At 36.0% G+C, this 13,136-nt stretch overlaps 1 long non-coding RNA gene across 1 annotated transcript in view; it reads right to left on the bottom strand.

Moving 5' to 3' along the window:
- The window catches only part of LOC147844617 (uncharacterized), a 341,112-nt gene that overhangs the window by 52,020 nt on the left and 275,956 nt on the right, over positions 1 to 13,136 (bottom strand). The window contains exon 17 of the long non-coding RNA XR_015942227.1: positions 12,522 to 12,850. This is a non-coding gene — a long non-coding RNA (uncharacterized LOC147844617). The remainder of the gene's footprint in view (positions 1 to 12,521; positions 12,851 to 13,136) is intronic.

Genomic DNA, 13,136 nt, shown 5'->3' with positions numbered 1-13,136 from the left:
CCTATTGTGAGATTTATTATGCATTTCTTTAAAAATGTTCAGCAAACACAAAAAAACAATAATAATAAAATAAATCTTCTGACCAATCAAATCCCCCTTAGTATCTGAATAACCACGCCCACTTTAAGATGTGATTGAAATCTGGTATTTTTTCTCAAGTAACTGAGTGTTCATGTTAGCCTAAACACCATAACATAACTAAATAAATAAATTAATTAATTAATTAATTAATTAAACTTAATTAAATTATAAAAACAAACAAACAAATAAACAAATAATAACAATTCTTGCTGTCTTAAATTTTCAGTAATCTCAACTTGTTTCATTCAAACTGCCTAAAACATTAAGTTAAACTTGGTAAAACCTAATTAACGTGAAATAAGCTATTGAAATAATTTCATAGGCAACATAAATAAACATATTTGTTGTTTTGATTTTGTCATTACACTTTTTACAGTGTCGATATTGTAAATTTGCCCTCGTTAAGGTGTTTAAAGTCTTGTTTCACGGTAATATCAAACAAACTGACACCATTAATGATCATACAGATAAGATCATCTTATATGTGTGCTGCAAAGTATTAAGAAGCATTTAAGAAGCATACACAGTAAAAAATAATGCTGTGTTTCACGCAATTCATTTATGCAGTACCAACACAAATCGATTCAGCTTAAGTGTTTTCATCAGTGCCTAATTTGTAAATTGCGAGGTCCCGGAAAAGATCAGGGTAATGGATCCGGCATGTTACCAGAGGTGGGAGAGGTGTCGCGTCACGGACGAAAGTGAAGAGCTCGAGTTCCGGCACAAATTAAACCTTGGTTTGAACTAATTCAATTGAATTAAACATAAAATGATTAAGTTGCCCCCAAAATAAACATCAATAATTGTGTTGATTTGGCAATCTTTAAATAAGTATTATATTTTTTGTAATTGGGTATATCCAAATATTCTTTCAATGTGTAAGAAGCATTTATAGACTCTTAATAGTCAGATGTGCAATAAGCTCAACAACTCTAATCAGCAGAGCTTTGATATATAAACAAACATGTTATTGGTTAATTAAGAAAGGGGGAGGAGCCTGATATGTCCCTCCCTGTATTCATATTTAATTTAAAATGATGTCAGACATCAATCAAAGCTGTACATTTAAACCCACTTCAGCGGATTGTTTAATTGTTGCCATCTGCTTTTTTCTTTAGGCCTCATTTGTTCAATCTGACCGCGATGCTGCAAAGCTCAACTTTTGGCCTGCTTTCAGGGTTGCACATATCATATTGAATTTAATTCCTTAATTAACATCCTTCCGGGGCAGACAATTACACATAATTTGAGAATCGACCTCAGTTGACTTAGCAGGAGAAACTCGAGCGTGGCCTGCTGTTTTTGTAGCCGTGTATTTTAGCACACTAGGACTCAAACAGCGACAGGGGGTGCGGGTTTGGCTGGTGGTGGAGGTTTGGCTGGTGTGACACGCAGCTCTATTATCCCAGAATAGAACACTTGAAGCTAATTATCGCTGTGTGAGCGCAGTGGGGCCCTAAGGGGGCCGATTCCTCTACTTTAGATGTGTGAGTAATGTAGAGGAATAATCTCTGAAGAACTGACACGGAGATACAGAGCTGTAGTTTTCTCTGATGCTCAGCACTGCCAAACTGGGCCACAGGCGGCCCGAGTATTGAGATGAGACGAGTAAATATTTGTTTCCTAGTGCTTACTGTAACCAATTAATCAAAGAGCAGGATATAAAGCAGGTTAAAAACGCAGAGAAATCAGGAATGCTTTGTTATAATGAGAGTTCAGCAAATTCAAAACATAATGTAATGTAAAAGTACAATTTAGATGTGCAAATTAGATAGTTTAGTGGTCTAGTGTACCATGGCCCGGAATTATACTCTTTATATCAGTGTTCACCAAACTTGTTCCTGGAGGGCTGGTGTCCTGCAGATTTTAGCTCCAACCCTAATCAAACACACCTAAACGAGCTAATTAAGGTCTAACTAGGTATACTTGAAACATCCAGGCAGGTGTGTTGAGGAAGTTGGAGCTAAACCCTGCAGGGACACCGGCCCTCCAGGACCAGGATTGGTGACCCTTGCTTTATATCCTAACCATGGGTCCTCAAGCGGTCATGGGAGTATGCCCAACCAGTCCACGTGTGTTTTGAGGACTTGGAGAAGGCATTCGACCATGTTCCTAATGGAATTCTGTGGAAGGTGCTCTGGGAGTATGGAATCAGAGGCGCTCTGTTAAATGAGGTTATGTTCTTTTGCAAAGAAGGCGGAGCTATAAGTACCCATGTGTCAGCATAGTGGCATATTCAAAAACTAGACTAAAATCATATGCTAATGAGGGAGAGACTATCAATAATGGGCGGAGCTTACCCTCATCTGATGACACGTACAAAGTGTTTCTGCAGACTGTTTTTATTAAGTGTGATTATAAACAATATAATTAATAAACATTTACCATTAGAAGCTGGTTATATTCACAGACCGCTGCCACACAACTGTGTTATAACCGTTTAAAAGTGATTTCTGCATAATAAGTCCCCTTTGTAGGTTACTTTATATTTAACATGCACATTAGGAGGGAAAAATAAATGCATCTAATAAATATGCCTCTATGAAACACAGTATGACATGCTTCATCTCTCTCTACGTTCAAAGATTTCCTCACATTGCCAAACCGCTGCAGCCTGTTTTGATCAGAACTTTCTTGTAAAAGACTCTTTTTATTTTCAAGATTTGAAAATGACACTAGCGGAGGAGAATTTCCATCTTTCAGGGTTCAAAACATGCATTTGTGCTTCAGTTAAAGTGCTCTAGAAGAGACATTGAAGGAGGGAAGGAGAGAGAGAGAGAGAGAGAGAGAGAGAGGGAGGACGTGTGTACTGTATTTGACGTCTCTCTCACCCTTGATACACCTCTGACCGGTAAACATTTCCGAGAGCTCTTTGTCCATAAGCGGCCTTCCTAACGGTCCACCTCGCATCTATTAGGGAGCGTGCACGATATGCTTTTAAGCCTCATTACTCCAAGGGTGAAGAGCATTCACAGAATAGTGTCGCACTGACCCTCAACTCCACTACCATTAGCATAATTGCATTTCAAACGATAGAGATGTCCAAGAGACGGAACTAACAAAGCGCTCTGATGCGTCAGAAACGTTCAGCTCACCTTCACGAACAACATCTGAGGACAATGAAGAGAAAATCTGGCCATTGGTCACCACTATGGCACAGACTCGTCCATATGATGGAGTCATTTGTATACTAGTCTTTTTGTATGCATATAAGTGCAATTTACTGTAGTTCACTGGCTGCAATTCACTTAATGGCCATCGGTGTCACACATGACAAGGTAATTTTACTTCATGATTGTCTTGATCTTGAAAACATGTCATTCATTCCTCAGTTTGAACTGGAGTCTCCAGTAATTGACTTAATGATTAAAGTGATGTTGTCAGGGTGAGTCTCAGAGAATTATTGATTCATATGATTTGTTCAGAGTGAGTCTCCAGTTACTGATTCAATTGATTTAATGATTCAAATGATGCTGTCATGGTGAGTCTCCAGTTGACAAATTAATGATTCATATTGATTCATAATGACTTATTAGTTCAAATGATTCAAATCAGAGCCAGTCTCCAGTTCATGGTTCAAATGATCCTGCCAGAGGCAGCCTCCAGTTACTGATTCAATGATTCACATGATGCTGTCAGGGTGAGTCTCCAGTTGATAATTTAATAATTCATATTATTGATTCAAAGATACAGATAATGATTCATTGAGTCAAATGATCCTGTCAGAGGCATTCTCCAGTTATTGATTTAATGATTCAATGATCCTGTGAGAGCCAGTCTCCAGTTACTGATTCAATGATTCAATTGATCCTGCCAGAGCTACTCTCCAGTAATTGATTCAATTATTTAAATAATCCAGCCAGAGCAAGTCTCAAGTTATTGATTCAATGATTCAAGTGATGCTGTCAGGGTGAGTCTCCAGTTGACGAATTATTGATTCACATGATTTGTTCAGAGTGAGTCTCCAGATAATGATTCATTAATTCAAATGATTCTATCAGAGCGATTTTCCAGTTGACGATTTATTGTTTCACATGATTTGGTCAGAGTGAGTTATATAATAATGATTCATCGATTCAAATGATCCTATCAGATTGAGTCTCCAGATACTGATTAATTGATTCGAATGATGCAGTCAGTGTGAGTCATTGATTAATATGATTTGGTCAGAGTGAGCTTTAAGATATTGATTTATTAATTCAAATGATCCAGTCAGAGTGAGTCTCTAGATACTGATTCATTGATTCAAATGGTCCTATCAAAGTGAGTCTCCAGATACTGATTCATTGATTCAAATAATGCGGTCAGGGTGAGTCTCCGGTTGATGATTCATTGATTTGTATGATTTGGTCAGAGTGAGTCTCTAGATACTGATTCATTGATTCAAATGATCCTATCAGAGTGAGTCTCCAGATATTGACTCATTTGATTTGGTCAGAGTAAGTTTTTAAGATATCGATTTATTGATTCAAATGATCCTGTCAAAGTGAGTCTCCAGTTGTCGATTCAGTTGATTTGGTCAGAGTGAGTTATATGATAATGATTCATCAATTCAAATGATCCATTAAGAGAGAGTCTCCAGTTCACTGATTCATTGCGGATGATTGAGAATGGTTCATCAAAAAGCACTTCACAGGATGTTTCATACTTGATCAAATACAGTAATAGCTATGATTATGGGAATCAGTGTCAGCATGAACAGGCCTTGACTTCTAGGTGTGACGTCGCAGGCTTTCCAGTCCTTCTGACACACTTCATCTGCTAGTTTTCCTCTCCATCCATCTGTCCATCCGTGTTTCTTGTCCAAACTGTCTCTCCGATGGAGTGTTCTCTCCCCACCAACTGTCCAATTATCTCCCAGCCTCCCTCTGTGTTGCTCGCCTGCCGACCGGTCACAGTTGTGTCCGCAGAGTCTCTCTCTCTCTCTCTGTTTTTACCCATGCCTCCATCTTTTTTTCCTCTTGAACAGTGATTGTGATAAATGGATCCAGAGGCGTGTCTGTGGGTCGAGCTGCTTTTTCCCTGGAGCTTCCAGCCATCAATCAAGCTTGTCTCCCGAGTCCAAGTGTCCATAAACATGCGCATAAAAATACGACTTTTTTTTTTCAGCAGGTGGTAGTCTGTCCTTGGGAGCGTAAGAAAGTCAAATTGGCATACAGTATATTAGAAACATGTCCCGTAGGATGCAAGTGTTTACAGTAGTTTAAAGAGCGGCAGAGTCTATCATTTGTCTTGAAATTGTTTTGCAGGCAGGGAGGCTGTTCAGGATATACGGCCATTATGCAAAGGAGTGCATGTGTGATTGTTGGAGAAAGTCATAAATGAAAGCTCAACAATGTTGTTGCGATCCAGTTGTGCACTGTTGACTTTGACATTTCGCTATCTCTGATCAAAAACCGAATCCGTAAACTTTACAGCTTTGTTCCAGGGAAAGGGCAGCTGGTTTTGAAGCCGCTCATAAACAACATATGCTGCGAACAATCCCGGACACCCTGGAGGCAAATCTAACCTTGAGGCTCTGGAGCAGATGCTGGAGTAGAAAATGCTGGAGAAAAACCCTGATCATAGTCGCTTTGGAAATGTGATGCACATACTGTATGGCATCGACTAGCAAACATGTTTCTTGCCTTAAGTCTTACATGCCAAGTGCGCAGGATATGTGTTGTTGAATTTTAATACATATATAGTTATTGTATTCATATTCATTTATGCTGATGCTCGTGAAATACTAATAGTTATTAAGAATGTTGACAGTAGCTACGCTTTGTAGAACTGCTTAACTGGATTTGGAAATCTCTCTTCAGCAACCCTCTGCACTTTGTCAGTGTAAATTAATATTCGCTGCTTCAGTCCTAATATCTAAATGACCAGGAAGATAAAAATGAAACCAGAGTGGACATTTTAGCAAGCCAATAGCAAAGTGCTTTTTAGATAAGTGCATAAAAAAAATCGGTTGACGGAAACGCCAAGATGCGAATCGGAGAAGACGATTTACGTGGCCGGAGGTATGTATGGCTGCATTTCTTTTTTTTTTAAGCGAACGCTTACCCTCACCTTCATGTGGAGGGCTTTCCTGCCGCAACCAGTTTGTCCGGTTAGCTCGTCGTGTACGTCAGCAGAGCGCAGAGCAAGAGGGGAGCCAACTGCGACGACGGCGACAACCGTGTTTGAGTCCAGGGGAAGAGCGGTTTCAGAAATCAGGTGAGACAAAAACAAAATCCAAAAAATAAAGTAAATGAGTGAAAAACAGGGCAAGAATGTGGAGAAATCCAAAAATGGGGTCAAAATCAGACGAGGGTTTTTCTTTTTTTGGATGGCTTTTTTAAATTGTTGCTTGGGTTTAGGGAAGCAGGCGGCTAGGCCGGCGGGTCAAGCGATAAAACCGGTTGGGTTAACGGAAGGAGGAGGAGGAGGGTGGGTAAGCCGATTGGCCGGTCGCCTAGTCAATCATTCAGTCATTCAGTCAGTCGGACAGACAGTAGCTCGACATCGGCCTCCGTCGGCTTTATGCAAGAACAGCGCGGGTACAAACGGCACTTGCGAAAGGCGTTCGAGATGCGAAAAAGCGCGCACAGCAGACTCTTGCGGATTCGAGAAAACAAAAACTGCACAAATACGTACCTCCCGGGACATATTCCGCAGTCTCCAGAAACGTCCGCGGGACTACATTTCCAGAATGAGCCTGGGTTGCAATTGAAAATATGCATTAAAAACATATGCGCATAACTGAGCAGGACAAACTTTTTATTTGATAAGAAAAGATGCGCATGAACTATGATGGAAACACTTTTACCGAACAAATTCCAGTATGCGCATTAAAAAAGGTCATGTGATTTTGTGACCGAGTTAGGACACCCCTGGGTTAAGGTGTAAGGGATTGTCAACAGTGTAATTAAAGATGTAATTACATATTAAATTAATTAAAAAACATCTATTTACACTATAAGTATACTGTAATAATTCATTTCAGTGTAGGTACAAATTAGTGAAGGTCACTCAATATTAAGTAGAACTGAAAATTGTAACCATACAAATAAAGAAAACACCGACCGAACAGCTCGTTCAGCTTAATATTGAACATTAAAGGCTTTCAGGAGTGTGTGTGCACCATTTGTGCACTATGTGAATTTTTCACATATATAAAAAAGGACAACAACATTTGTCTACACGCTTTCACATAATAAGCCTAGAAAGTCAGAAAGAATCTCAGGTTTATAAAAGCTTAACTAGCATATTAGCGATACGTAAAGCAAATAACAATGTATAGAATATACTAAAGTCTGTGAAAAATCCTAATCATAGCCTTATGAAATATGATGCACATGCAGCACAACATCTTCTGGTGCACATATTTCCTTGGTGGGGTGAGGGAAGCACACGAGTCTATATGTTGTGAATTTTTAATAAACCTTTCCGGAGGGGATTTCTTATGGTTGGACGTTAAAATTTCATGTCACGTTATTGCAGCTTTTAACTGACAATTCCAGCAGAAAACAATGTATTTTTAATGAATATCCTTGCATCGAAACAAAGGCATTCGAGTGCAAACAATCTCACTCATAACTAGAATTGATGATATTCATTCATTCATTTTCTTGTCGGCTTAGTCCCTTTATTAATCCGGGGTCGCCACAGCGAAATGAACCGCCAACTTATCCAGCAAGATTTTACGCAGCGGATGCCCTTCCAGCCGCAACCCATCTCTGGGAAAAGAAATGATGATATATATACTGTAATATATATGAGCCTTTAATTATATACATATTTATGTTGGTTGCTTGAACCTGAAGGTCAGCGCAAGAGTAAATCTGTGGTTTATTTCTCCGTTGGCGAGTGCTATATCAGACATAAATAGACTCCTTGAGTATATTCACTGTGAAGGTGAATCCTCCCCTCTATTCCAGGGATGTGATAGATGGATAATGACAGATTCAATGGGAAAAAAAGAAAAGAAAATAGCCATTCAAAACAACAGCACAGCTGACTGTTATAGACTGGCACGGGGCCAAGTGTCAATATCCACAACTCCATTCAGACTTCATCTTTATCTTGCAGCATATATAGTAGAGGTCAAAAATAAATAAGTAAATGAAGTATTCACCCAGCTTGCCATGCCTTTCTTGTCAATTTTAAAGCAATTCTATTTAAGAAGAGTAGATATTAGACTCCCCTACACACTGGTATATATTTTTGCACGTACACAAGTTGGTATCATTTACTTAAAATTGTAAAAAAAAAATAGACAAATATAGTAACAATATTTTATTATACATATTATATGTTAATTATATTATATTACTGTTACAGTTGAAAAAAAAACTGATGAATTTCTTAGTACATTTAAATATTTAACTATTGGTAATATTTAAATATTTGTGCATTTATAAAATGTATGCTTTAGTTGACTAAATACAGTAAATAAACAACAACAATCATTAATTTTTCCTTTGGATTAGTCTCTATTTCAGAGGTCACCACAGTGGAATGAACCACCAACCTTTCCTGCATATGTTTTATGCAGCGGATGCCCTTTCAGCTGCAACCTAGTACTGGGAAACACCAATACCCACTCATTCACACACACACACACACACACACACACACACACACACACACACACACTACGGCCAATTTAGCTTATTCGGTTCACCTATATAGCGCATGTGTTTGGACTGTGGGGAAAACCCACACCAACACAAAGAGAACATGCAAACTCCACACAGAAATGCCATCTGGTCTAGCTGGGACTAGAACCAGCAATCTTCTTGCTGTGAGGTGACAGTGGTAAACACTGAGTCACCATACCACCCTAAAAATTAGCATTTAACATTTAGTTTTCTGGTCCTCAAAACCTTACTTAAAAGCTTCTTTGCTCTGTTAATCACAATAGAAGAATACTGAAGAAAAATGTTGATTTAAAGTTGTTGCATATATTTGTGCAGCTTAATATTTAGTGACAATTGTGACAAGGATTCTTGGTGAATATAATGATTTGAGTATTGAGTATAATGAGTATAATGAGTATTTTTTTTTACAGCCATTTTTACAGTATATATGAGCACACCCCATTATGAAAATGAATATTTTTTCCCCGTTTCTCAGTGACTATAGGTCATATATTTTGAACAAAACAGATTTATTTAATGGATATATTTATTAAAATAATATTTGAGTCACTAAACATCTTTAGAAATGAACAGATAATAGATTTATGTAAATAAATAAAAAATTAAATGACAAACTACAAAATTTCAACATATATACATATATTTTTTATACATGATTTTGTTTCTCTTGAATTTTTGTTTCTTTTTTATATTTACTATTCTTCCCTAAAGTAATTAAATTGAACAAAAATAAAATTGGGTGTACTAATTTTGGACCATTATCATAAATTATTTTAAATGATATAACTCAAAAATAATCCTAATAATGTGCGTGAAAGCCATTTTACATTTTACAGACTACTGAAAGCAGCAGCAAATAGTTCACCTCAGATCTTGAAAAGAAAATAAACCTGTTAAAACTAAACTTTAGAACTGTTAAAGAGGTTTAATATGTATTAATTAGATTATAAACCTTACCGTTTCGTTGGAGTGCAGTGAGTGCACTATTCTGTGCATCTGAATGGCCTTATTTAAATTTTTATCATGCTTTGTTTGGTGCAAACAGCCAAATTGCTTATCACAGCGTATCTCCACATGTAACATGTGGTTAGGACACGAGGTTACAATGTAACCTGCTCACTACGAGCACACCCCATTTTGAAAATGAACATTTTGTTCCATTTCTCAGTGAATATAGGTCTTATTTTTGGTGCATTTAAACAAAACAGATTTATTAAACGTATATATTTATTAAAATAACATTTTAGTCACCAAACATCGTTAGAAATGGAAAGAGAATACAATTAAATGTGTGTAAAATGTTGGAAAAACAAATTACAAACTACAAAATTCCCACAAAGTTTTACATTTTTTTGTTTCTCTCCAAAACTATTTTTCTATAACAAATACATTTGAGAAAATTAAGTAATTTTGGACTATTATCATAATATATTTTGTTAGATTGGCTGCAGTCAATACTGACTAATCTAATGTATACAGTATGCACATATATAATATAGAAAATATTAATTTAAATGAGAGATTTATGAGGGGTGTGCTCATATATACAGTATATATAACCAATTTAGTCTTTATGTTCATTATTATTTGAAGTCAGTAATCATTGACTTTTATATTTCCACTTTAATGTTTTTTTTTTTTTTAATTTGCTCTGTGACAGATTTTGTCTGATCATTTACTTTCACATTTGATAAGGACAGAAAAATATCCTTTCTTTCATTTCAATCTCAGGCCGCAGAGCAACATTTCTGGGAATGTCATTGTGTCTGATACAGCGCTAATGCTTTCTAAATGGCACGTTGTCAACGTCGGCCAGTTGTCTAATTAGACTGTTTTCTCGCTCCGACTCATAAAAAAGTCGGGAGAAGGAATATAGCGAATCCACTATCATCTTTCGTGCAAATGAAATCTCCCAAACTACTGAGTTTATACCTCTCTTTATAACTCTCAGTTCATCTCAGCAGGCGTTTAGAAGAACAGAAAAGCACAAAAACATCAAAACATGTTCGGAGCATCATTATAGAGGCTGGTTTCGCTTTACATACCTAACGTTCAGTGTTCAATCTCAAGCCGCTGTACACTAGCAGTCAAATTACAATAAAAAAAAAAAAAAAGAGTAATATTGGGACATATTATTCACATTTAAACTAAAGTTTTAGATTTTTATGATGTGATATCAGTGTCAGATGGTATAATTATATAGTGTATTAATTAATTGTATTTCGTATTGATTTAATTAAATATTTTGTTTATGATGTTTATTATTTGTCTATCTAGGACACTCTTGAAAAGCCTCAGGAGGTTTTCTTGGTGAAATAAAGGTCTAAAAATGTATGGATTTTATTATGTAATTTATTCCAGTCATTCAAAGCTGGATTTATTAACGTCATGTGATTTTTTTAGGAGTAATTAATTACAAATCAATGTTGAAATCATTTCATAGTTTTCATAGAAACTGCCATACATTTGACTTTTTATGATTATTTAATAAAACAAAAAAAACTACTGTTAAAAACAACAGCATTTATTTGAAATATAATATTTTTACTATAAATGTCTTTTAATTTAAAACAAGACCTTGATGAATAAAAGTAAAAAAAAATTTATTTGATTTTTAAGTGGCACTGTATTATAGTTTTCACCAAAAAAATATGGGTAACCCTTCAGAAAAATGCTGTATTAGTTAAAAGTTAAGATATTTACTAACATTAACCAAGTATGAATAATCTGTAAAGGATTTATTACCCATAGTTTAACATTTCCTAATGCATTATTAACATCTGAAATTGTGTTTGTTGACATTAGTTAATACAAAGTGTTAACATGAAGTAATATCATTTAACTTAAATAACATTAACAACGATGAACAAATACAATAATATATGTATTATTACTAATTATTTATTCATGTTAATAATATGTTAACTAATCGACAATTGGTTTAACCTCTCGTTACCAAAATATGAAACAGTTTAATGGTTTTTAACACTGATAATAATAATAGTTGTTTCTTGCTCATCAAATCATCATATTAGAATGTTTCTAAATGATTTAGTGACACTGAAGATTGAAATAAGGCTGAAATTCATCTTAAATTATGATAATAAATGACATTTTGAACTACAATAAATAGGAAAATTGTTCAATTAAATTGTAATTATATATTTCTCAATTTTACGGTACTTTTGATTAAATAAATGCAACCCTAGGGTGTAAAATGGGCTCCTTTACAAAAAAATTAACAAATTGTACAGAACCCAAACTTTTAACTAGTAGTGTAAAAAAAAATCCATAAATTAGCCGTTTTTCGTATTTTATTTTTGATTCTTGTTTTTTTTTTTTTTTTTTTTTTACAACCATTTTGGTACCACCATTTACCGCTTTTGAAATGCATTATGGGATCTTGATCTTTCTTCCAACAACTTTCAACCTTGAACTGACTTTTATGAACACATTTAATAGATTAAAGTGATATATGCCTCTGTTACATTTACACTGGCTCCCAGTTACGTTCAGAATAGATTTTAAAGTATTATTACTTGCCTATAAATCACTAAATGGCCAAGGACCTCAATGCATTACAGATATACTCACTAAATACAAAGCTAATAGGTGACTTAGATCACTGGGATCAAGTAAATTAGAAATTCCAAGTTCAATCAGAGCAGGTGAATTGAGTTTTCAACATTAAAAGTGGGCAGAGCAGAGATCTCACACTGCATAATTCACAAACGTTTTACAGTGCATGATCCAAAAAAACAAAAAAAAAACAGCTCTTATATTTGTTGTGCAAGTAAACAGAGCTTTACTAACCAGAATGTTTTTGCTTCTCCTCAGACACGGTCATTTATCCACGGCCTGATAGATGCGAGTCACTGCCGAAACTGCCGATTTGCAGAATCCACCCATGTTGCTGAAGAATAACATCCTCCATCTCGCATCGCTGTCTGAACGCCAGACTGTTTGGCCTGCGGGGCGATGTATTAAATGGTATATTGATAATTGAAATCTTTTTCGGCTGACTCCGTTTTTGCTGACGGAGCTGTTTGGGAGCAGATGGCCTCCATTACTCAAGGGTGTAGGTTTGCTGAGCGTTAGACACCAAACCGGCCTGTTCCTCCTCCACGACTCCAACACGAACGCTGAGAGATGAAAGAGGAGAAAATGAAGAAAACAAGAACAGGTAAAAGTTCGGCTTAAATGTGCTTTAAAAAGACAGCATGGAAAACTTTTGCTCAAAACTTCTGGCTGATACAGGATTGAGAGTTCTGTGTGATGTGTTTTATTGCTGAAGGATGTTTCTGAATGAGCTTGAACTTGTGGTCTTGGGGGTTCATTCTTGGTCTTATTGTTGTTAACCAAAATGTATGTTTACATTATATAGTGTAATAATATTTAGCATATTTACAGTTTTTACTGTATTTTTAT

The sequence above is a fragment of the Danio rerio genome, chromosome 4 (assembly GCF_052040795.2).
Source record: "Danio rerio strain M-AB ecotype USA chromosome 4, GRCz13ab, whole genome shotgun sequence".
NCBI classification, from domain to species: domain Eukaryota; kingdom Metazoa; phylum Chordata; class Actinopteri; order Cypriniformes; family Danionidae; genus Danio; species Danio rerio.
This window is presented reverse-complemented; position numbering and strand designations above follow the sequence as displayed.